The 24,490-nt window shown below is 43.3% G+C and overlaps 1 long non-coding RNA gene and 1 pseudogene across 3 annotated transcripts; both read right to left on the reverse strand.

Annotated features, from left to right (window-relative positions):
* Positions 1-860: 860 nt before the first annotated feature.
* On the reverse strand, positions 861-24,217 carry LOC147361273 (uncharacterized). Of its 3 annotated transcripts, none has more exons than XR_015140000.1 (5): positions 23,259-24,217; positions 22,903-23,131; positions 21,234-21,330; positions 20,469-20,575; positions 861-1,174 (listed from the first exon to the last, which is right to left on the reverse strand). It is a non-coding gene; the product is annotated as an uncharacterized LOC147361273 (long non-coding RNA). The 3 variants fall into 3 exon arrangements; XR_015140002.1 differs by lacking the exon at positions 861-1,174 and adding an exon at positions 19,273-20,290 and having other exon boundaries at positions 23,259-23,445; XR_015140001.1 differs by lacking the exons at positions 21,234-21,330; positions 22,903-23,131; positions 23,259-24,217 and adding an exon at positions 20,766-21,072.
* LOC147361274 (small nucleolar RNA SNORA70) lies at positions 6,674-6,818 on the reverse strand (annotated as a pseudogene).
* Positions 24,218-24,490: the final 273 nt, after the last annotated feature.

Raw genomic sequence — 24,490 nt, forward strand, 5'->3', positions numbered from 1 at the left:
GCTCCAGTTCTCTGCACTTTCCAAATCCATGTCCCATGTGACATGATGTTTCATCTCCTCCCATCAAGAAATAAAATCTGTTTCTCCATCTGTGAATCTTAGGGGCCTGGTGACTTCCTAGGAACAGGAGAGGTGATATGGTGGAGATTCTCAGCCTTGGCCTCATGAGGTTTTGTGCATGTGCCCTCCCTTGGAACCCTGCCACTGGCCTGGGAATGAACCTGGGCTAGCCTGCTGTGGAGGAAATAACATGGAATGGAGCCACATCCTCCAGCTAAGCAACCCCAGACACATCAAAGGGCATAGCCAAGTCAGCTAAGCCACCTGACTACTCACAGCTGAGCAGAAGTAGATCATTATAGCAGTAGCCCCCAATCATTTTGGGACCAGGGACCAGGTTTAATGGAAGAAAAGTTTTCCACAGACCAGGGGTAGGGGGATGGTTTCAGGATGATTCAAACACATTATATTTATTGTGCACTTTATTTCTATTTATTACATCAGCTCTACCTTAGATCATCAGCCATTGAATCCTGGAGGTTGGGGACCCCTGTTATAGAACAAGCCATAGCCACTCATGTGACCCAAAGACTGGTGAGGTTTTGTGGATGGTTCTTATACAGCATCTCATGGCCATAGGTCATTGATTCAAGATTTGCCTGACTCTTTGCGACCCCATGGACTGCAGCCCACCAGGCTCCTGTGTCCATGAGATTTTCCAGGCAAGGATACTGGAGTGGGTTGACATTTCCTTCTCCAGCAAGTCCATCACACCCCTATTTTCATTATAAAAGAAAAAATACAGTAAGAGAACTCATCCAACTTCACCAAGGAACCAAATAAAAGAGCCAGAAAACCTGTTGGTGGCTATTGAAGGAAAAGCTTTATTAACAAGTCTTCAAGAACACAAGGGGGCACCTGCCAAGCCAATGATGCTGGTGCTAGCACTTGCATCATGAGTTGGAGACAAAGCCTGCATCAGCACCACAGTGTCCTCAGAATCTTCAAAGGCCATGTGGCAGCATCAGAGGCCTCGGCAGCTGACATCCCTGCAGGGAACTGAAGCAGGTGAAATGGCAGACACCCCGTGGTAGCTCAGAGGACTGTGATTGTGAGAACATTGCAGACGAGGCTGGGAGACTGTCAGCAATGAAAGCAGGCACCTTGAAAGGTCCTGCCAAAGAAAGAATGCCTTGAGATGATGTTTTTGACTCTATCTTACTCCACCACCTGGTGTGGACTTGAAAATAATGATTTATAAAATCTGAAATTGTTCGATAATTCTCCTTTATTCTCTCAAAAAAACAAAACAAAACAAAACAAAAAAAACAGCTGGTTAACCCTGAAGGACAAGTTCATTCACCTCTCGCCTCATATGGATGCAAGACAATGCACACACAAACTGTTCACCTGCATCCTCTCTGCCTCCCCTTACTCTCCCACATCTCTTAGATCATTCATTCCCTGCCATGACAGCTGGAAAAGTGAATTCCTTCCTGAAAGATCATCTCATAAGCCTCATAGTTCCCCTCCCTCTGGGACACAGGATTTTATGCAGAGAGAAGAAACTAAAGTTCTTTGCTTCAAGCTACAGTATAAGCAGGGGTATGGTGTTCCCTTCCCTTTACCAGAAGCAAAAATTAAACTTGTTGCTGCAAAAAGAAAAAATGGCCATAAATTCATTTGACTTCTCAGGTGGTGCTAGTGGTAAAGAACCCACCTGCCAATTCAGGAGACATAAAAGATTGAGGTTCGATCCTTGGGTCAGGAAGACCCCCTGGAAGAGACCATGGCAACCCACTCCAGTATTCTTGCCTGGAGAATCCCATGGACAGAGGAGCCAGGAAGTCTCTAGTTTATAAGGTCACAAAGAGCCGGACATGACTAAAGTGACTTAGCGTGCACACACACACACACACACACACACACACACACACACACACACGCACAAATTCATTGCAGATCCTACCATTAAAAAAGAAGTCTATTTTTCCCCTCCTTGAAGCTGGGCTTGGTCATGTGACTTGCTTTGGCCAACAAGACATAAGCAAATGCCATGCAAAGAAATAGCAGGTTGAAGGCGCCCAAGCCAGCCTGTCAGAGAAGCCATGTTGGGGAAAACCAAAGCACCCGACCTTCAGTCCACCACCCTCCAGACACATGAGTGAGGGCATCCTTACCCACCCAGTTGACAGGGTCAGTTGCCACATGAGCAAAACTTAGGCAAGAGAGGCTGAAGGATGGCCCAGTCTAGTCCAGTTCAAATTGCCAACCCACAAATTTGTGAGCAGATAAATGACTGTTGGCATAAGCCACTAAGTTTTGGAATAGCTTATTTATGCAGCAAACCCTAATGGACACATCACTAAAAACAAGGTATCGGATGTCAGAGGTGAATGATGCAGTGGGGAGCCATTACATCTCCTCATATAAGGTGAGCTTCCCAAACCACAGCAAATCGTAATGGGGATAGGATGGAAGGATTTACTTCTGTCTCTGTCATCAGAATCTTATTTTAAAAGCCCAAGGGGAAAGGAAGATAAAACAAACAACAATAAAAAATACAAAGTGAAATCAAAATAATAGCTCCTCTCAAATCTTAGAAAATGAAACAGGTGTATTTTTCTGCAGAGTAGTTCTGCTTATGTAAACGATGTGGCTGCCCATCGTTTTTTTCCCTCCTCTTTGGTTTAATAAAAAAATTCAGAATCAAGTTTAGGTCCTACTTCTAAGAAATGACTAGGACTTCCCAGAATTCAATGTACTGGTCATTTACTTATTCGGGTGTGGGGCTTATTTTCCACATATTGTACAAACTTTTACTTCTATTCCACCTCATTTTCACCTTTTTCCAGAATATATTTGCCTTTGAAATACTCCAAATGCCTTTTGAATGAAGACTTGACATAGGTAACATTTACTTATTGAATTATTTCTATTTTGAATCAGAGGCACATCTTAAATTAAGGTGACCACAACATCCAGTCTTTGTTTTCTCTTTCTACTTTTTCCCACATGGTGATGGAACGAGTCATGGGAAGGGAGGAGGAAGTGGGAAATAGAGGTGGTAAAACATTTTGCAATTTTCCAAGTGCTAGATGTAATCTAAGAGATGTGCATTTTCCATCGAAATAGTTTTCTCCATAACAGTGCACACTCTTATTAGAGCTGTAATTTTGCTGACAGAGCCCAGAGTTGCTTCACTCAGCATTCTGCACTTAGAAGAATACACACACACACACACACCCCACATTCATCACTATGCTTTGATTTGCCCAGTCTCTTATTTATTTATTTTTCTGAGATCCATAGCCTTCCTTGTGGCTATCAACATTTCCAAATGATTCTGGGACTGACCGCACTTGCATGAAGTTATTTGAATTTTGATCTGTATCTTTAATTAGGCACATTGCTTTGAATGCATTCATTTGAGTAGTGTAGTCAAACAGCTATTGTTTTGTTTTTTGTTTTTCTGTAATGTGAGTAAAAAAATTAATAGGATTTAGGGATTAGCTTGAATGTCTTCTTTTATGTGACCTAGATAATATAGTGTCTTATTATGACTGCATTCCTGACAATAAAGTATACAGTGTTTTCGAATGAGTTAAAACAATAGCTATATAAATACAAAACATATTACTCATATCTATTGTGCATCTAGTCGTCCATTATTAATATTAATCATCTTTGCTTTCTTCCACGGAGCTTAAAGTCCCATGTATTTTACAATCAAAACTGTCAAGAATTATAATACTACTCTATGTGATCTCTATAAAACGAGATATAAATGCCAATCAAAGAGGCCATTGGTTGCTTCATTTATATTCAAAGTGCTCTGCCCATAAATTACATTAATAGTTTGTATTCTCCTTACCTTGTCTCAGAAGGAGCTCAAGGCATGTTTGACCCTTTCATTCTTATAACCTTTGCTTGGGGAGAAAGCCACCCTGGCAGGCCCTGGGCTCCCCTTTGCCTCATACACACCCAACAAGGAAAACAGGGCCCTGTCTGCCTCTTTGCTGTACATTTCCAGATTCAAGATCCTGATTTAAGAGGGAGCAATGTGTGACTCAGGGGACACATCTAGGTCACCACCACAATCCTCTCCACCAAATCAGAGCTCTTTGGGGCCATATTTATTGCTTCTCTTTTCTTTGGCAGAGAAGAAAAATTTATAAACACAATATCCATTGAAATGTCATCATCAACCCATCTCAGAGTGGACTCCTTTTGAACTCCTGGAATAATATATTAGATGATGGAGTCCAGGGTATTCCAGCTTAATACCAACTTGTATTCTTTAGTGAATGCTATTTGAGCAAAATTGAATTCAAGAATATATTCAACTTAGAGCATCCTTTCAGTTCAGTTCAGTTCAGTAGCTCAGTTGGGTCCAACTCTTTGTGACCCCATGAACTGCAGCATGCCAGGCCTCCCTGTCCATCACCAACTCCTGGAGTCCACCCAAACCCTTGTCCATTGAGTCAGTGATGCCATCCAACCATCTCATCCTCTGTCATCCCCTTCTCTTCCTGCCCTCAATCTTTCCCAGCATCAGGGTCTTTTCCAATGAGTCATCTCTTCACATCATGAGGCCAAAGTATTGGAGTTTCAGCTTCAACATCAGTCCTTCCAATGAACACCCAGGACTGATTTCCTTTAGGATGGACTGGTTGAATCTCCTTGCAGTCCAAGGGACTCTCAAGAGTCTTCTTCAACACCACAGTTCAAAAGCATCAATTCTTCGGCGCTTAATTTTCTTTATAGTCCAATTCTCACATCCATACATGACCACTGGAAAAGCCATAGCCTTAACTAGATGGACCTTTGTTGGCAAAGTAATGTCTCTGCTTTTTAATGTCTCTGCTGTCTAGTTTGGTTATAACTTTCCTTCCAAGGAGTAAGCATCTTTTAATTTCATGGCTGCAGTCACCACCTGCAGAGATTTTGGAGCCCAGAAAAATAAAATCAGCCACTGTTTCCGCTATTTCCCCATTTATTTGCCATGAAGTGATGAGACCAGATGCCATGATCTTAGTTTTCTGAATGCTGAGCTTTAAGCCAACTTTTTCACTCTCCTCTTTCACTTTCATCAAGAGGCTCTTTAGTTCCTCTTCACTTTCTGCCATAAGAGTGGTGTCATCTGCATATCTGAGGTTATTGATATTTCTCCTGGCATCCTTTACTAATCCATTTTGAGATGTTAATACTCTAGGTACCTCCAGAGAATGTGCTAACAAGCACAAGGCAGTGAAACAAGAGAGGTCATTCCTCAAAGACAGCAAAAGTGCCCAACTGACTGCCTGATAATACATGAAGTACGTGTCTTCCTGCTTTCTTCCCATTTCTTAAGACATCTATTATCTGAATTGTGAACACTGAACCACGCTGGGGGAAAGCCACCTTCCACCAACCTATAGGTCAATCCCTTCAGATGACAAATGACAGAGGGAAGATCAGGCTGGCACTCAGAGGTTCACTGTCAGAGCCCTGTCCTAGGCATCCCCCACCATTTCTCCTCTTTCTCTTCTGATAACTCCCTGGCTCTAACTGGAGGCAGGAGCAGCACTGTTAGTACAGGATTTAATATCAATACTGGCTGGCACTGTTCTTTTGTAGATGAGGAGAGATTCCTGGCACTGTCCTCAAGACCAAAGAAAATGAGAATAATCACTACTGCCTTGTCTTATGTTTTATGAGGGTAGTTGTTCACTAATTTACTCAAACAAACATTTATTGAGCCCATACTATGTACCAGGCACTCTTCCAGTTTGGGAAAAAGAGCAATGAACAAAACAGACAGAAACCCCTCCCTTAGTGGAAGTTTAAAATGTAAGGAGAAGAACAGTACAAAAACCAAATAATAAGTAATACCGCTGCTGCTACTGCTGCTAAGTCGCTACAGTCGTGTCCGACTCTGTGCAACCCCTTAGACGGCAGCCCACCAGGCTCCGCCGCCCCTGGGATTCTCCAGGCAAGAACAGTGGAGTGGGTTGCCATTTCCTTCTCCAATAAGTAAAACATACAGTACGTAAATGGTGTTGTGTTCTATCGAGAAAAAGAAAGCAGGGGATGGATTAGGACATGGGTTTTCATTGGCACAGGACACTCAGGGAAGACCATGCAGTGGAGAAAATATTTGGGTCAAGTACCCAAGTTATTGATAAAGTGAGGAATGTGCTTATCCAGGGGAAGAGCAGTATATTAATAAACAGAAAGCAAACGTCAAGTGCTGAGACAGAACACATCTGGTGTGGTGCAGGAACAGCCCAGGTTTGGTGGGCCTCAGTAGGGAGAGGCCAACACCAAGGCTCTCACAAGCGCAGGGCCATCTATTTGCCATGAAGAAGGGGCCATGATTAAGGATGTATTTGACCCCACAGTCATCCGGGATGAACCACTCTGCCACCATATTTTCACATTCTTTCACGTTAAACTCAGTAATCCCCCACTTCTTTGAGATGTGGATCTTCTGGTGGCCAGGTAACTTGAAGTTGACCCTGCAGAGGGACTCAATCATGTGCTCCTTGTTCTGCAGCTTCGTGCAGATGGATGTTACTAACCAACCACTGTGTACCCTGGGGCTTTCCAAAGGCACTGCACAAACCTGTCTCCAGTCTAGAATGGAGACAGCATGCCAGTTGCAGGCCAGTCATGAATGTCCACTGGAAAGAACCATCTCCAGGGTTCCTTAGCGCAACCTGCAGAGGCAAAATATACCACCAAGGAGGCTGCTGTTTGCAGCCATTGCACACAGCATCCCCACAGCCCAGGTTTGATATTCCAAAGATGGCCACCATGATAGTCCCTTCCTGCAAGACCTTCCAGAGCCTTGACATTTCTGTCCTCTGTTAAGAGTCTGTGTCTCCTTCCCTTGAACCCGAATGAGCTTTTGTGATTGCCCTGACTTGTAGCTTATGGCTTGTCTGATAGAAGTGATGCTAGGTGACTTCCAGGCTTGGGCATAAAAGGCAGAACAGCTTCTGCTGAGCTCTCTTTCTTGGATGCTGGAAACAGTTCCAGCCACCATGGTGTGAGGAAGCCCAGCCACCGGAAGCTGAGCGTCTAGTGGACAGCACAGCCCAGGCGAGGAGCAGAAGCAGATGCTCCAGACCCAGGGCCGAGCCCCTCACCTGACACTGGGAACAGCAGCGCTGAACCTTCTCCAAGGACCCCAGAGCAAACTGCAGGGCTGTGAGAAGGCTGAATGATTGTTGTCATTTTCAATATTTTGTTTTGGGGTAGTCAGGGGGCTGGATGGCCAAAACAAGTGAAGTAGGCAGTGGGTTAGGATACAGTTAAGGGACAGAATGGGTCAGTCTTTGGGGCCTTTTACACACTAAGGCTAATGCTTTGCCTTTCACTCTAACGGGAAAGCCACCAGGCTGATACACAGATGCTGGTCACTGTCTCTGTCCTCGATGTCATCAAGAAGACAATGTCCAGTGGGTACACGGCTCCTTCCTTTGGACAGAGAGTCTTTCCAAGAGAAGGAGCCTTCCTTTTGCAGGCCATATTTTGCACTCACAGTGACAAACTCACTCAGAGATGGATCTGACCTTCCCATTTCCAGTCACAAAATTGCAATAGTTGCCTCTATGGTAAGCACCAACCCTCTGTGTCACTGAGAGACTTCAACCTCAAAACCCATATAGGTTTTAGCCAACTTAGACCCATAGGTGCCCAAATGGGCTGAGACAAAGAGTGCTTCCCACTGTGGCTTCTGGAGGTTGTTCTCCCTCTGGCTCAATAAGCCTCTCCATCAGCTGACTTTGGGGGACTGCAGCGTGGCCCACCTGGCATGGAGACATTTGCTTCATCATGTGGGAGGGCAGGTAAGTGCAGTGCCAGCAACAGAGTATTTTTCAATGCTGAAAGGCTCAGAAAGAAGAGCACTGAAAGAAACCATCCTTCTTTTAAAAACCTGAAGTACAATTGATTTACAATATTGTGTTAGTTTCATAAAAGAATCCATCCTTGCTGACATCTTCGACAGGTTAATGCACCCATGTGAGGTGCAATATGTGCTGTCTTTGGGGCTGATTTTATAAGCTTGCTCAGTTTGGTAAGTTTGTAAATTTGACCAGCCTCCCCCAAATGGGGCAGGTGAAACCCAGCGATGATGGCAGCCACAATGAGTCTGGAGGCAGTGTGCCTACCACTCCTGAGTCACACAGGGGCTAGGATCCTGGCTGGCCCAGCCTGGGGCAATGCTGAGGATTCTTCATTAAGGTCCAGAATGAGCCAAAATAAACTCTCTTCTACTGAGTTGTTGAGTTTGAGGCAACTGCTAAGAGTGACCAGTTTCCACAAATTACGTTCTGTTCCTGGGCAGATTCAAAGGGAACATTTGGGTAGGTGGATGAGCAACAAGATCCAACAAAAACACCCTTAAGATTAGGCTAGTCAGGAAGAAATAACTTCTGTTCTTGTCATTTTATTTTGTGTTAACCAGTTCACCCAATGGTAGTTTGTGAGATGCTGAATAGTATTCTGGATAAATGTCTTAGAGAGTTGCCTTGAGAACCTTAATATTCTCACCCACACTGGCATGAAGGAAGGTTGTACTGCCACCGAAAGACATGCCAGACACTTAGAAGAATGATGACACACATTTCAGCTTGGGATTTGTTCCCATAGATTCGAGGTCATATCATTTCATCAGAGGGATGTTAAGCCTTTCTTAAGACAACCAGTCAAAGAAAGTGAGAACTAGAGGGTCCCTTCCAGATGTTCTACTCACTTCACAGGTGAGAATCCTGAGTCTCAGAACAGATAAATGCCTTAGTTAAGGTCCTTAGCTGTTTGGAGGTCAATAGCCGTACAGTTTAAGTCTTAGGGTTTGGGTCCTTTAACATTACTGTGGTTGCTGATAGCAGAAGCCAGTTACTCCAACATCATGCAGCATCAGCACCTGATATACAAAAGGCAACACATAATGGCACCCTCCCCACATAAGGCTGTGAGATCGTTGATGGCAGAGTTAGGTTTTGTTTATGCTCAACTCCCCAGTGCCTTCCCACAATAGGGGATCATTTGTAATAGATAAGTGGACAGACATTGGATTCCTGACACACTAAAAATGTTAATTTTTTGTTGTTTCTTATTGCTGGAAAACCAATTTATTAAATATTTATTGACTGCCCATTCTTTCTCATTCATTCAGTAGATGTGGCTGAGCATCTTCTATGTGCTCAGTGAGTGGATACAGGAGTGAGCAAAGCAGATGGAACCCCTGGTCTTGTGGAGTTGACACACCTATGACTGTGTCCAGCAATAGCTGAGCAGCCAAAATGGTCAACCTGCCTTGACACACCAAATTCACAGTCAATCAGATGGGCCAGCTTAGATACTTTAAAAAGCTAGACAGCTGTTCAAGACAGAATGGTGTCAGTGGGTTCAGATAATAAGTTTTATGGCTGTTCAAAGAATAGAAGGATTGATGCAGCCAAAACAGTTTTAGGAGACCCCCCAAGGACAGTTTAGAGTAGTTTCTTGAGAATATGGTAGGATTCAAAAAATAGGGAGAAGAGAAAGCAGATGGCATGCCAAGGAGGTGAAGGAAGAGACAAGAACAACATGAGTGTGATTAATGGGCCAAGGATGATTCTAGTCCAGCCAGATTCTAGATCAGAGAAAGTGAAACTAAGTGCAAAATGTTGGGCCAGATGGTGAAGGCACCAGTCATAGAAAAACCCAAGGAGAAAACAATTTCTTTAATATGCACTTTGAAAACTGGCTGGGGAGTGAATGACAGGTGTTCTGCAGGTATATAATCCACTTCACTGTGTTTCTATCCTGCTTGAAGGTATACAGGAAATTACCCTTCCATTATCTTTCCATCCTCTTCAGAGCACCACCTCTTCAGGTAAGTGAAAAGTGAAAGTGAAGTCGCTCAGTCGTGTCCGACTCTCTGCAACCCCGTGGACTGTAGCCCACCAGGCTCCTCCGCCCATGGGATTCTCCAGGCAAGAATACTGGAGTGGGTTGCCATTTCCTTCTCCAGAGGATCTTCCTGACCCAGGGATCGAACACAGGTCTCCCACATTGCAGGCAGACGTTTTAACCTCTAAGTCACCAGGGAAGCCCTCTTCGGGTAAGAAAACCTGCAAAACTACAGTAATTAGAATGGATTGTCAAAACATAAGAGATCAAATGTCCACTTTCTTAGAACATACCCCAGATGTTCATACTTCATAATTAATACTCCACAGCTAATACTTTAGAAAATAGATTTCAAGTATGTGCTTTCACTTGTCCATCTATTTGTGGATCTACTGTCTGCAATTCGAGTCCAGAGCACAAATATAATAGAAGTGAATTAGACATTTAAAAGTAGAGATAGGTACATATTTTATGTAAATATATGTATACCATAGCTATAGGCCAAACTTCAAATACTATAATGAAGAGGTGTAGAATGAGGTGGGGGTGGGGGGGTGGGGGGGAAATGGACAGATCTGTGATTAAATATCAAACTCTTAAATTAACCACTTTGACAAATCAGTTGTCCTCCCATAAAGTTATGGGTTCCATCTAATTAACAGATCCAGGGCACTCTTGGCCTCCATTATTGGCTTCCTTACAAGGAAGCATACATGGCCCTCGAACCTTCAGGTCTCTCCCTGCTCTGACTCCAGGCCAGCTCTGTGACTTGTGTTGGCCAACAGAATGTGTTAGCGTGAAGCCCTGTTAGTTCTGAGCCTAGAACTTGAGGGATTTGTGTATTTCTGCTCTGTTTCTTGGATCTCTGGCAAGCCACGATCTGAACATACCAGAGGGGGAGAGACCCCATGGAGCAGAGCTCAATTGTCCAGCCTTGGCTCCCTTAGATCAGTCAGCAGCCAGCAGACCCTCAGCCATGTGAGAACCTGGCCAAGATTATCAGAACCACCTCAAGACACAGCTGGCCCCCAGATGCATGAGTAAGCTCAGCCTATATCAGAAATACCATCCAGCTGATCCTCAGACGCAGAAGGTCTAGTAACAAAAGTCTTGTTTTAGTCCATTGAGCTTGAAGTGGACTGTTGAGTAGTAATAACTCTCTGATAAAGACTAGTTCCTGGCTGTACATAAGAGCCTCCCAAGAGTTTTAAAATATACCAATCACTTCTCTTTATGCTGAAATTCTGTTTAATCCACCTAGATATTCTTTTATTTTGTTCTATTTAAGTTTCTCGGGTTTCTAACACGCAGCCAGAGTCAAAACAACTTGGCTAGAAATTTGCTTCCTCTGACTTCTCCAAATATTAAAAATCTACGTGAGTGGTTCTTTCTTGTCGTGGGCCTGGATGATACTAAAGTGTGTTTGCTCTTGCACATGGTATCACTGAGAACAAGGCAAATCTGTCTACCTACATGCAGATGGTCCTCTACATGTCCATCAGTCTGTACAGGCAAGAAAACAGTGATTTTTGTCCAGTATCCAGGACTATCACTTATGGGATGGTTGAGAGAATTCATCCCCCAGAGGCAGCCCCTATCTTCCCTCTGGAAGCTGGTTTAAACAGATATAAACATTTTTGCTATTGTACCTAATATTTAGATCAGGCTGTGAATCTGGCAAAATGAGGTTCAAAGGGAGGGTAACAACTGTAGATCACTGGGGAATATGGGAGGGACTGTTAGACGGTTTTTATGTCCTAATTAAGAATGCATCAGAGAGTTGCTTTGTGACATTATGTGACCAACTGGGAGGAGGGAGCTTGATAGCATTTTATTTGAGTAAGATGGCATCATCGACTCAGTGGACATGAGTTTCTCAGAGCAAACTCTGGGAGATAGTGAAGGACAGGGGACTCAGGTGTGCTGCAGTCCATGGGGTTGCAGAGTCGGACGACACTGAGTGACTGAACAACAACAAGATCCATGTGGCAGATCCCTTGGTGCCTCTCTTCCCTGGGTGGGTGTGCCCTTCCCCAGCTGTGGCACTGCTGGCTGCCAGTGACTCACACCTGCCCCCTTTGGCAGAGAATGGCCTGCACCAGCCAGAAGCCACCTGCCCGGAAATACCTGAGAGGTTGCGCCCGCTCCCTTCTGACCCTGGGGCAACCCACAGCTGGCTAATGACACAGGATCCAGAAGATTCTTCAGGCAGAACAACCCTCGTGGGCCGTTTACTTTCTGGAACTCCCCTGGGGTCAGCTGAGGTTTGGTCTTCATGAAAAGCCTGTATCGATAACTTCTCTTGCCCTATCCTTCCTTTCTCCCATTGTTCTTTCTCCCTCAACAAGTCACCTGTCCCATAATCCTTGTCTCAGCTCAGCTTCTAGGGATCCCAACCAAAGAACATCTTATTGTTGAGTGGCTCAGTCATGTCAGACTCTTTGTGACCCCATGGACTGCAGTACGCCAGGCTTCCTGGCCCTTCACTGTCTCCCTGAGTTTGCTCAAACCCATGTCCATTGTGTTGGTGATGCCATCCAACCATTTCATCCCCTGTCATCCCCTTCTCCTCCTGCCTTGAATCTTTCCCAGCATCAGGGGCTTTCCCAGTGAGTCAACTCTTCGCATCAAGTGGCAAAATATTGGAGCTTCAGCTTCAGCATCAGTCCTTCCAATGAATATTCAGTTTGATTTCCTTTAGGGTTGACTGGTTTGATCTCCTTGTAATCGAAGGGACTCTCAAGAGTCTTCTCCAATGCCACAGTTCAAAAATACATCTGCTTCCCTGAAAAGTCTCTAGCTGCCCATCAGAAGGGCTATCAATATCCATCTAGCCCTTTTCCCTCCCACTGGCTCCAAGTATCTATACTTTAAATATCAGCTTCTCAAGTCACATATCTCACTCTGAACACTAGCTTCTCAAGTCACAGGGATGGTGCTGCATGGCCATTATCTTCAGCACCTTAAAAGGTCTCTTTTTCTACTAACCCTTCTCTGACTTCATGCATCCCAGGAAACCTCCACCTTGAGCAGAACTCTGGTGAAACATCTCTGCCTTATTGTTCCACATTTTTCTAGAAAACACTCAAGGTTAAAATGGAGCTCTATTTCCTCCAGGAAAACTACTCCCCAATTCCAGCCCACATGGATCTCTTTTTCATCTTTTTATTCACTTAAAGTCTGTGCAGGCCATTTCGCTCCTGAAACAACTCTCTATGTACTGGCTTTAAGCGCAAAATATGCCTTCCTCATTTGTTTTATTCATTCGTCTTGTCTTTCCAGCAAAACGGAAGGTCCTCACTTACAGGGAATGTATCTTTCTTATAACTTCATATGCCATAGTACCTTGTTTTGCAGATATATATTAACTGATTAGCTAAAAAATGAAAAATCTACAATTACACTTATGTTCCATAGAGCAAGGTGTGCATCTAACTTTACTACCAGAGCATAGAGAAGGTTAACTACATAGTTGGGAGCTGCCATTTCAGAATATCACATCTTTAAGAATTATGTTCTGTACAATAAGAGCCCAATAGTCGGAAATGCCAAAATGCCAATTTCCTAGTTAATTGTAAGGATAGATACATTTTTTTCCTCCCCTGCAAAAGTTGCCGCTGTTTCACATAATGACTTAAACTGTAATGGAAATGAGGCTGGACAAATCAATTTTTAGCCCTTAGCAAGTTAAGTTTGTCAATACAGAATGTAAACAGCAATAGAGATTGGTAGTTAACACTATCATTTTAATCTAATATTGTAATAACTCTCCTTTCTCTTTCCCAATTAAATTCAAAATCTTTTTTAATTAAGACGATTTATACCGCTACAGTAAAGGCTATTTTTAGACCATGTACTCTAAGCCTTCATTATGCAAAATGATTTAAAATTTCAATTTAAATTTTGCAAGTAACAAAATATACAAATGGAGCCCACATATCAAATGGGAGCTTTAGATTCTTCCCCCAGTTTTCATGCTATACATTTTAAATCATGGCAATACATTTCAGTGAGCATCTTAACCTTAAACTTAAGTGCATTTATTAGAAATGAAGACATGTTACATGAATGAAAGGGTAAAAATGTAACTGAGTTGTACTCATCTGAAGGTCAGTCTTCCACCTGAAATCTCAGCTATTTGGAAACCAGAAGATACAGTGAGCAGCCCAAAGTCAGTTTACAAAAAGATAGAGATTGAGAGAGAGGAAAGGAGGAAAGCAGGGGAAGGAAGGATAGAGGCAGGGAAGAAGGAAGGGAGGAAAGATAAAATGAAGTAAAAAAAGAGAGGCAGGAAAGAGGGGAAAATAAGTAAAGATGGAATCACTCTGGGTTGTTGAAACAACTGTGATAAAGTACGAATGCTGAAAGTCATGGTTTAACAGCTGGGTCCTCAGTTCACCCTGAGCCTACTGACATATATTGCATAGGGTTGTTCCACCCTTGGTTATCTAATTTACCAGCCTCTGCAGATTAAAATCAGCACTTTGTTAAGGGAAGAGAGCTGCAGGAGGCTAGCTACCTATAAAGTCATAACCATAAGCCAGAGAAAAGAGAAAAACACAGCAGGATACAGAAAGTGCTGTTTGTTATGGCAGTTGTGAATCATCAAGAAAAGACAAGTTTAGTTCTGGATTTTTGTGTTGAAAGGCACAGAAATGAGTAATATGTTTTTTGCAAGACTTTCAACAAACGTTTCAAAAATCTGTCATGCCCTAAAGCTGTGAAAATCTGAAATATTCATGAATGTTTAGAGCTACCTTGAATCTATGGGTCAAGTTTCCAGTTCAGGTACTCTGACCTAGGTTTCTCCTAAACTGAAAAAGTGTTCCCCAAATAGACTTTCTATTAGAACTAAGGAAGTTTACTTGGGGACTTCCGTGGCAGTCCAGTGGTGAAGACTTCACCTTTCAATGCAGGTGGTGCGAGTTTCATCCCTGGTGGGGGAGCCAGGATCCCACATGCCTCAGGACCAAAAAAAAAAAAAACACAAAAACATAAAACAGAAGCAATATTGTAACAAATTCAGTAAAGACTAAAAATAGTCCACATCAGAAAATCTTTTTTTTTAATTTTTTTTTTTTTTGCTTGGAAGATAGGATGACTAAAATTATTAAGAGTAACACATTACTCAAGGTGGAAGGGGCAGCAAAAGATACAATATAAGGAAAACTAAGGTCACCAAAAGAAGGAAATAGCAACCTACTCCAGTACTCTTGCCTGGAAAATTTCATGGATGGAGGAGCCTGGTAGGCTACAGCCCATGGGGTTGCAAAGAGTCAGACACAACTGAGGGACTTCACTTTCACTTTTCACTTTTTCAAGGTCACCAAGAAAGATATGGTTGCATCTTCGGTCAGTCAGTGTGGGTGATGTGAGGACCTCAGAAGCAGTTGGGTTGAACTGAGAAAAATAGAAAAAGAAATAGATTCTTACCCCAACTTACCCCAACAACTATCTGTCTAAATTGAATTAGTTTGTCTTAGGTCTCCCTAATCCAAATGATCATAGTCTCTAAAATAATAGAACCCTGCTCTCCATCCATCCATGACCCATCAACTGTGGAAATGCCATGCCACAGGTGGAAAAGAAGGAAACAGAGGCTACAACCTGAACGAAAAGCACTTTTAAAGACACAAAGGCATTGGAGTGCTTGGTAAGGCTGTAGCTAAATGGGGGAGTACAAGCAGGGCAGGTAAGAGTTCCAGGTGTGTGTGCCGTGGCATGGCTATGAGGGTCACTAAGCAGATAGGTTTTGCTGGACTTGGTACCCGATGGAACAGAAGCCAAAGGGTGAGAGATGAGAGCAAGTGGCCACTGAGCCTCCAGCTTGGCTGCCTGGGATAAAAGCACTGTTAGTAGACACAGGAAGGGAAGAAGATCGGGTGGCAGTGCTGAAAGCAGTCTACATAGAAGACTCTGGTAGCTGTATTCAGGAGAACCCTCCAGAAGGGAGTTTGAAAAATCAGTGTCAAGATCGTGGGAAAGGCCTCGAACTGGGTATCATTGCCTAGATGTGATCAACTGAGTTCCAATGCAGGGTGACTTCAAGAATGGTCAACAGACCAGTGGCAGCATCTGGAAGAATATAAAAAATGTAATTTTTCTCTTTTTTATTGAACTATAGTTGATTTTACAGAGTTGTGTTAGTTTTAGGTATATAGCAAAGTAATTCAGTTATATATTCATGTGTAAATATACATACATATATATATATACACACACACATATACACACATACACACACATATATATGTCTCCTTTTTCAGATTACTTTCCATTATGGGTTACAAGATATTGAGTATAGTTCCCTGTGCTTTACAGTAGGTCCTTGCTGTTTACTTATTTTATCTTACATATACTGGTGTAAATATGTTAACCCCAAATTCATAATTCATCTCCCCCCTCCCCAAGAAATGCACTTTCTTAAGCTGTACCTCAGATCCACTGAGTCAGAATCTCTGAGATGTGTTTTAGCAAACTCTGCAGATGATTTTATATGCACTAAAGTTTGAAAAGCACTGGATGAGAAGAGTGGATGAGATCATGGAAGGAGAAAGTATATACATGAAAGGAAAGAAAGTTTGCACACTGGACAATTCCTTTAAGGGGCTGAAAAGCAGGGAAAAAAACAAACAAAAGACCATGCTTCCCCCAATAAAAACACCATAGAAGGACTTTCAAAGGAACATGAGAAAAATTATGGTGCATTTCAATGTGAAAATCAAGAAAAGATAAAATGATGTGTGCACTTATTTTCAGCCCTCTGATAAACTGTTAAACTCTGAATGATGGGACCAGTTAGGGGTATGGTAACATCTAGAGTCAGTGGCTCCTAGAATAATCTATTTATTGTTGACAAATCAAGCCTTTCCTATACTAAATAGGGCTGTGGTCACTTATGGATAAAATACACTCACTGATGGTTTTTATAGCACTACGAATGGTGATACTCTAGCAGAATAGATCTTTCAGCTGCATTTGGCTTTTCTGCCAAGAACATGTGCCTTTAATCCCACGCTCAAATCATTCATCTAAGAAGCTGTAGCGCAGTAAACACAGGAAATTTGCAGTGGGTCCCTGAAGGAAGAAACAAAAGAGCTCACTGATCTTGCTCACCTGTAATTTATCAATTTTATGATTTCTCACACAAATATTGAATTAGAGCATTTTAATAACTTTCTTTGAGCAAACGAATTTCTCTCCAACGTTGACTCATAACAGGCACAGAACAAGTTCTCTGTGGTCCCTGATGCTGAAAGAAAATTACTTCCAGCAATTATAGCTCAGTTAATGATAGCATTTAGCGGATACACCATCATCCGAGCAATGACAAAGCCATACAGAAAGTACTTGTTTCACAGAGCTCTGGGCTAGACTCAGCTCCTAATTCTGGAGTGAAGGTGCCTGGCTTTTGTACAAGTCTGTGGCTGGCATCCTTGAGGCCAACAATTGGCTTCCCTAAACTGATGTGGTTACAGGACATGTTAGTAGGGTGGGCAGCCAAGCCGAGTTTATTTTTACTTCACTACAGACATTTTTCATTTCCATTCAATGGCTGAAGAGGTCTTTGTTCACTGACTGAATCATTTCTAGCAGACCCTGTGCTCACTGGCTTCATGTCATAATTAGACATACTGTGGTTGGTAAAAGCCTCGTTTAAGTAGATAGCATGCTGATGCTAATAATGTACACAAAAAAAGAGAGAGATACTAATAGACAAATTCAAATTCAACACTCACTGTGTGACCTTGGCTAAGTCATTTATCTAAAGAAGCCTCAGTTTCTTGATCTGAAAAATGGGAATAAAAATTCCATTTCCAAACAAGAGGGTTTTACGGATTAAATGAGATGTTGTATATATAATGTTTAGTATTCAATAAAGGATAGACTCGTATTATCTAGTACAGAGTCCATATGTTACTATGCAAATGGCATAATTGGAAATATGGCCCTGGATTTTGTCTCTTCCACTTATGGGTCAGGATTTCTTGGTTAAGTTTCTTGACTTTCTGGTTTCCCTTCTATTCACTGGCAAAATGAAGGGGATGAGTTGTAATATTTTTAAATTCTTTATATCTCACAAATTTTATACACCCAGGCCCTGGTGGATCAGATTGTAAAGAATCTGCCTGCAAAGCAAGAGACCAGGGTTCAACCCCTGGGTTGGAAAGATCCCCTGGAGAAGGAAATGGCAGCCCACTCCAGTATTCTTGCCTGGAAAATCCCATGGATGGAGAAGCCTGGAGGGTGACAGTCCATGGGGTCGCAAAGAGTCGGACACGACAGAGACTAACACTTTCACTTTCAGGCACCTTTACCAATTACCCTGAGACATTCCTACATTCAAAATTAATAATAAAATGGGCTCTAATGTACAAATCACATACAAGAGATTTTATAGATACGCCTCCATTTCTCCGAATTTCCAAAGTAAGCTATTTGAGCGAAATAATACATTCAAACAGAAAAATGACAAATTAAAAATTTCACAAAATGTAACCATGCTATCACCATCCAAATCAAGAACTAGAACTTGACCTGTACCCCAGAGCCTCAGACCACTATATTCTGTGGAAGAATAGCTATGAACTACATACAAGGAACAGTATGTAGCCTAACAGAGGTTAGGCTTCTAATGAAAACAATAACAATGCCAACCACCATCAAAATTAAGTTTAAAAAAGAGCCAGGTGGATATATAAAGCATTTGGGATGAGAATAATTAAAACCTGAATCAAGATAAGTAATCTCAACATTAAAATCTAACACTAACTTCTAGCATCTTAATTATGGCCATACAAACTGGGTCAGTGGAAAAAATCCAAATGTAATATACTATTCAGAAGAAGCCAGATTTCTTTAGATGATCATTCCCAGCCCTGGTTTCTGAGGTCTCTCCCCTGAGCCTTCTGGGGCTCTAGCCAACTGCTTGAATTTTTACAGTTTGCTTCTCAGATTTTCAGTGCTTTTCCCTGGCTGTTGGTGGAGAGAGTTTCAATACAGGCAGACCTGTGTACATTTGGAAATGGCAGTCAGCATGCTTAAATGTAGCTTCCCTCTGGCCACACCATTAAATATACCTATCTGCTGAGTTCCAGAGAATAATTCTCTATGCATGCACACTTTTCCATCTAGCATATACTAGCTTTAAACATCAATAGGCTCCATTAAAGTCACAATAATATTCTCCCAAGCTTGACATCTAAAGCCATGTATAAGAGAAATTATTTCATAGGAAGTGCAAACTCGCTTGCTTTTTACTTTTGCTTTAGCTTAAATATTTTTTTTTAAAGAGAGAGAACTTTTAGATGTTATTGACAATTTGAAAAAGATTATGGGTTCTCTGAGAATTGTCATTTCTTTGAATTTTGGACAGAAAAGATGAAATACTTTGGATTTTATTTATTGTGCTCAATCACATTGGTCCCGCTGCCAGAGCTATAATAACTCAGGGAACTCAGAACAGAGGAAGAGAGGAAGGAAGAGGAGAAAGGGGAGTGACAGGAGGAAGAATTCAAATAGGGATGTTCGCAGGGGCCAGCGCAGGGCTTCATGGGCCCAGGGAGTGCTCTGGCGCCATCATTTGAATTATTATCCAATATATTTTCATTCCCAGTGACTCTCACACCCCCTCCTGCCAACTTCCCTCCCACTGATGCTGAGGCTTTCATTGCTTGGGGTGGAGCAGAGTCCAGGGAAGAATAAAGAACTCAATCCTCAGGTTCAGATGCCAAAGTTGGCTCAGAAAGCCCATTTCAGAAAGAAAAAAAGATTAGTTATTAAAACCAAAGCTTTCATTTGCAAACCCACAGAAGTTATGTGTGTGTGTGTGTGTGTGTGTATAAGCTTGGCAGGCTCAAGGAGAAAAAGGAGTATTTTTACTTTTGTTTGTTTTGCTAAGCAAAAGCTAGGAGGATTCAGAATCGGGTGTGAGTGACTTGGGGCATTTCCTGGACAAAGGAGCCTTCCTGGGCTGGGGGCGGGTGGAGGACCCAGAGGCAGCCTGTCGGCAGAGGAGAGGTGCCTGGGTTCCCATTTGCCTAGGATGAGGCTTTCCTAGGGGGCCCCACAATTTGTAGGGCAGCCTCAGGGATGACAGGCAAGCCCTGTTCAGGCAGAAAGATCAAGAGTTCCCACCTCAATCTACGTCCACTCCCCCTATATATGGCACAAGGAGGTCCAGAAAGTTCTGAGAGTGGAATAGGACCCCAGCCCCCAACGAAGCGCACAAGGCAGACGCTTCCCCGGAAGAAGTGCCCAGGACGGACAGGAGCAGTGGCCCCAGGGCCGGGGCTGTGGGGCGGAGGTGGGGACAGACGGTGGGCACTCGAGGAGAAGCACGGACTGCATCCCTTCTTCTCATTCCGGATGCGCAGCCGCCTCGAAACGAAGAGAGGAAGGAGCCCTGTAGAGGCAGGCAACAGTCTTGCTGAGAAAGGAGTGCCCTCAAGAGTCGGAATCACCTTCCTATTGGCCTCACCGATGTTACATGTGAACCCTGAGGGCCAGAGTCATCTTAGACGCGGGTGAGGGCGCGCTGGGGAGCGAGCTGACTTCAATTACAGATAAAAGGTTGTTCTTACGCGTTTCTGCCCCCAGTGTGTCCACCTCACAGGAACTTCAGGAACCTCTTCCGTTCCAGGGGAGACTGTTGCCTCTTCGTATCTCTGCCTTCCTGGCACAGGCTCCCCTGTGAGGTAAGAAGGTTCCATGTTGGTAACTAAGCAGTGGGTAGGCTAATCCGCCCTTCAGGAGGGGGCAGGGGGCTGTCCCGACATCAACAGGAGAGCATCCTCACAGCCTGGAAACCAGCAGGCCTGTCACCCACCGCCCTCCTGCCGACAGCTAAAGATGTTGAGGAAGGCCCGCTGGTGACGCACCTGCACCCCAGTATCCTGTAGTGTCTCCCTGAATTCTACTCTCCACTGCACCTCTGGAGGCTGAATGGGGAAGAAATGACGTCTCCCTCCGCCTGGTTGGTCCACCCTTGCACCTTTTCTCAGCAAAGCTTGAGCCCAGGGAAATGACGTAGGAGAAGTTTTGCTCTGAAGCCACCTCTACAGTCTGTGGAGAAGCTCCCAGTCAAGTGTTCTTTGGCTAGCTTTTCAAAGAGTCCTTCCCAAAGTGTAGCCAAGACCAACAGCATCACGTAGAAGCTGGTTAGGATGCAAATTTTTGAGGCCCCACCTACTGACGAGAAAACTCTGGGGTAGGAATCTGTTTGAACAACTGCCCACTCCCACACCCAGCCTATGCAAGTTAACTCTGAAATGCACTGTCTTCAGAGACTTAAGTGGTCCCTTTGTGTTGAACTACACTAAAGAGTGAAGGTACTTCCTGATACAAACCTGAAGGTCCTCTGGAGTGCCAGCCTCGAACAGTATCTCAGGAAGCCATCATCAGTCCTCCAGCAGGAATATCAGTTCATTAACAGAAATTGAACTTCTGAAAGTGAAAGAGGAGAGTGAAAACATTGGCTTAAAACTCAACATTCAGAAAACGAAGATGGCATCTGGTCCCATCACTTCATGGCAAACAGATGGGGAAACAGTGGAAACAGTGACAGACTTCATTTTGGGGGGCTCCAAAATCACTGCAGATGGTGACTGCAGCCATGAAATTAAAAGACACTTGCTCTTTGGAAGAAACGTTATGACCAAACTAGACAGCATATTAAAAAGCAGAGACATTATTTTGCCAACAAAGGTCCGTCTAGTCAAAGTGATGGTTTTACCAGTAGTCATGTATGGATGTAAGAGTTGGACTATAAAGAAAGCTGAGTGCCGAAGAATTAATGCTTTTGAACTGTGGTGTTGGAGAAGACTCCTTGGACAGCAAGGAGATCCAATCAGTTCATCCTAAAGGAAATCAGTCCTGAATATTCATTGGAAGGACTGATGGTGACGCTGAAACTCCAATCCTTTGGCCACCTGATGCGAATAATTGACTCATTTGATAAGACCCTGATCCTGGGAAAGATTGAAGATGGGAGGAGAAAGGGACGACAGAGGATGAGATGGTTGGATGGCATCACTGACTCAATGGACATGAGTTTGAGTAAGCTCCAGGAGTTGGTGATGGACAGGAAGCCTGGAGTACTGCAGTACATGGGGTCGCAAAGAGTCAGACACGACTGAGTGACTGAACTGAACCATGCTTGTAACTCTAAATTCTCTGTGTATGGCCCCAAACCTCACTGCTATGGCTTTATAATATGAAGACATAAAGGAGGCAAAATTTGTGAGCCATTTCGATGCAGCCCACTGCCTAAATGTTTAATTCAAATAAGAGGTAACCTACCAGGGCTCAGGAACATTATCCAGCTGCCCCTGCTTTATTGCAAAAAATATTCCTGTCCACAAGGTAATCTTATCTTGAAGTTCCTGTTTCTTGGGCCAGCTGTGGCCCGGACTAAATATTAGAATAACTCGAGAATCTATTGCAAAAGAACTAGTATGCCAAAAGATCCTTATTTAACTCATCTGGGGTGAGTCCTGGGGTCAGTATTTTTCTAAATTTTCCCAGTGATTCTAATATGTAGCTTGAGCTGCACCTAGGGTCTTGGCTAAACCAACAGACCCAGAAATGTCAAGTCTCCCTGGTTGAAACTTGGTGGATTGTTTAAAGGTATAAAGGAGGAGGAAAGGCAGATGGATGTGTCAGGCACATTACAAATATTAGCTCATTGGACTTTACAAATAACACTGAGAAGGTGTTGTCAGTAGACTCTTAACCAATGATGGAAACTAAGCAAGTGTGGAGCCAGGATTTAAAAGTCTTAGTTGAAAACCTGTAACTTATTTGCTAAATGCAGAAACTAAGTGATACAAATGAATATATATATATATATATATATATATACACATACACATACACACACACACATGCAGCGGAATATCGTGAGCTAAATCAAGATGTTTAGCTTGAGATATCACAGTACACAGATTCCATATTGGTTCATACTGTAATCAACACACAAAATACCAGACTGAAGGGGATTCCTGGGGCTCTTCTTACCAGCTTTACAAGATGTACATTTTCTCTCCAAACTGTCTTCTCAGGTGTTGCTCTGGGGGGTGCCTAACCAGTGATGTACGTATAGACTTGCAGTACCACTTGTAGGCTTGCAGTACCACTGTATAGCAATCTTGTTGTGAAACAAAACTTGAGTGGTAGGGTAGAGCATTTCTCTACGCAGCTGGGTGATGTGACACCCATGTCAACTTCTTCAACCCTGGGTGTCTCCCTGGGACAATGAAAAGGCAGTATTGTTCTCAGAAAAAACATACACTCTCCCTCAAACCTGCTTGGTGTCCCACACCAACTCCTCTACTTATTATAGGACTCTGGACAGACACTTAACCTCCCCATACCTCAGATAAAGTGAAAGTGTTAGTTGTTCAGTTGTGTCCGACTCTGTGGCCCCATGGACTGTAGTTCACCAGGTTCCTCTGTCCATAGAATTCTCCAGGCAAGGATGCTGGGGTAAGTGGTCATTTCCTTTTCCTGGGGTCTTCCCAACTCAGGGATTGAACCAGGGTCTCCTTCATTGCATCCAGATTCTTTACCATCTGAGCCACCAGGGAAGTTCCACGGCTCAGATAACCAATCTGTAAGATGGAGGAAAGCACCTTGAGATGCCACCTCCTTGCCTGGCTGTTGTCAAGACTGTAATGATGTACATGAAGCATGGAACACAATGCTGATGGTATAACTTATTATTGTTTCATGACTTAAAACGGCCTTCTGCCCTCTTCCTCCTTTACTAACATTGAAACCTACATCCATCAACATGGACACTTCCTGATAACCCCTCTTCCATGCAAAGCTCCAGGAGCCATGGTTCCACTAGTATACCATGGAACATGTCACTGAAACAGCCCAATAAACTGAAGTGAGCAAAGTTGTCACAGAGCTGCCTTAGTCACTTTGAATAGGAGCTCCCCGAGGACAGGGACTATCTTGGCACCCATTAAATTCTCAGCATCTAGCCCAATGTCTGCTCAAAAAAGATTCTCAATGAATATTTGTACAACCAATGAACAAAGCATAAATATTCAGGCATGGCCAATCTAGAATGGTTGGTGTTTTCCTCAAACCCCCAAAATCTCACAATTGGGTCTCTGGCTGGAATAGAGGTATCACTGCTCTTCATTTTCTCTGCAGCTCCTTATCCCTCCTGGACTCATCAATTTGGACCCCTGTATGGATGTTTCCTACTCATAACTAAGATAAGGCAAACTCCCAGATCCTATAACCCACCATGTTCAGTTCAGTCTCTCAGTCATGTCTGAATCTTTGCCACCCCATGGACTGCAGCATGCCAGGCTTCCCTGTCCATCACCAACCCCCAGAGCTTGCTCAAACTCAGGGCCATTGAGTCAGTGATGACATCCACACCTCTCATCCTCTGTTGTCCCCTTCTCCTCCTGCCTTCAATCTTTACCAACATCAGGGTCTTTTCCAATGAGTCAGGTCTTCACATCAGATGGTCAAAGTATTGGAGCTTCAACTTCAATATCAGTTCTTCCAATAAATATTCAGGACTAATCTTCTTTAGGACTGACTGGTTTGATCTCCTTGCAGTCCAAGGGACTCTCAAGAG

The sequence above is a fragment of the Bos grunniens genome, chromosome 13 (assembly GCF_055505025.1).
Source record: "Bos grunniens cultivar Pamir isolate PY7600 chromosome 13, Bosgru_T2T1.0, whole genome shotgun sequence".
NCBI lineage: Eukaryota > Metazoa > Chordata > Mammalia > Artiodactyla > Bovidae > Bos > Bos grunniens.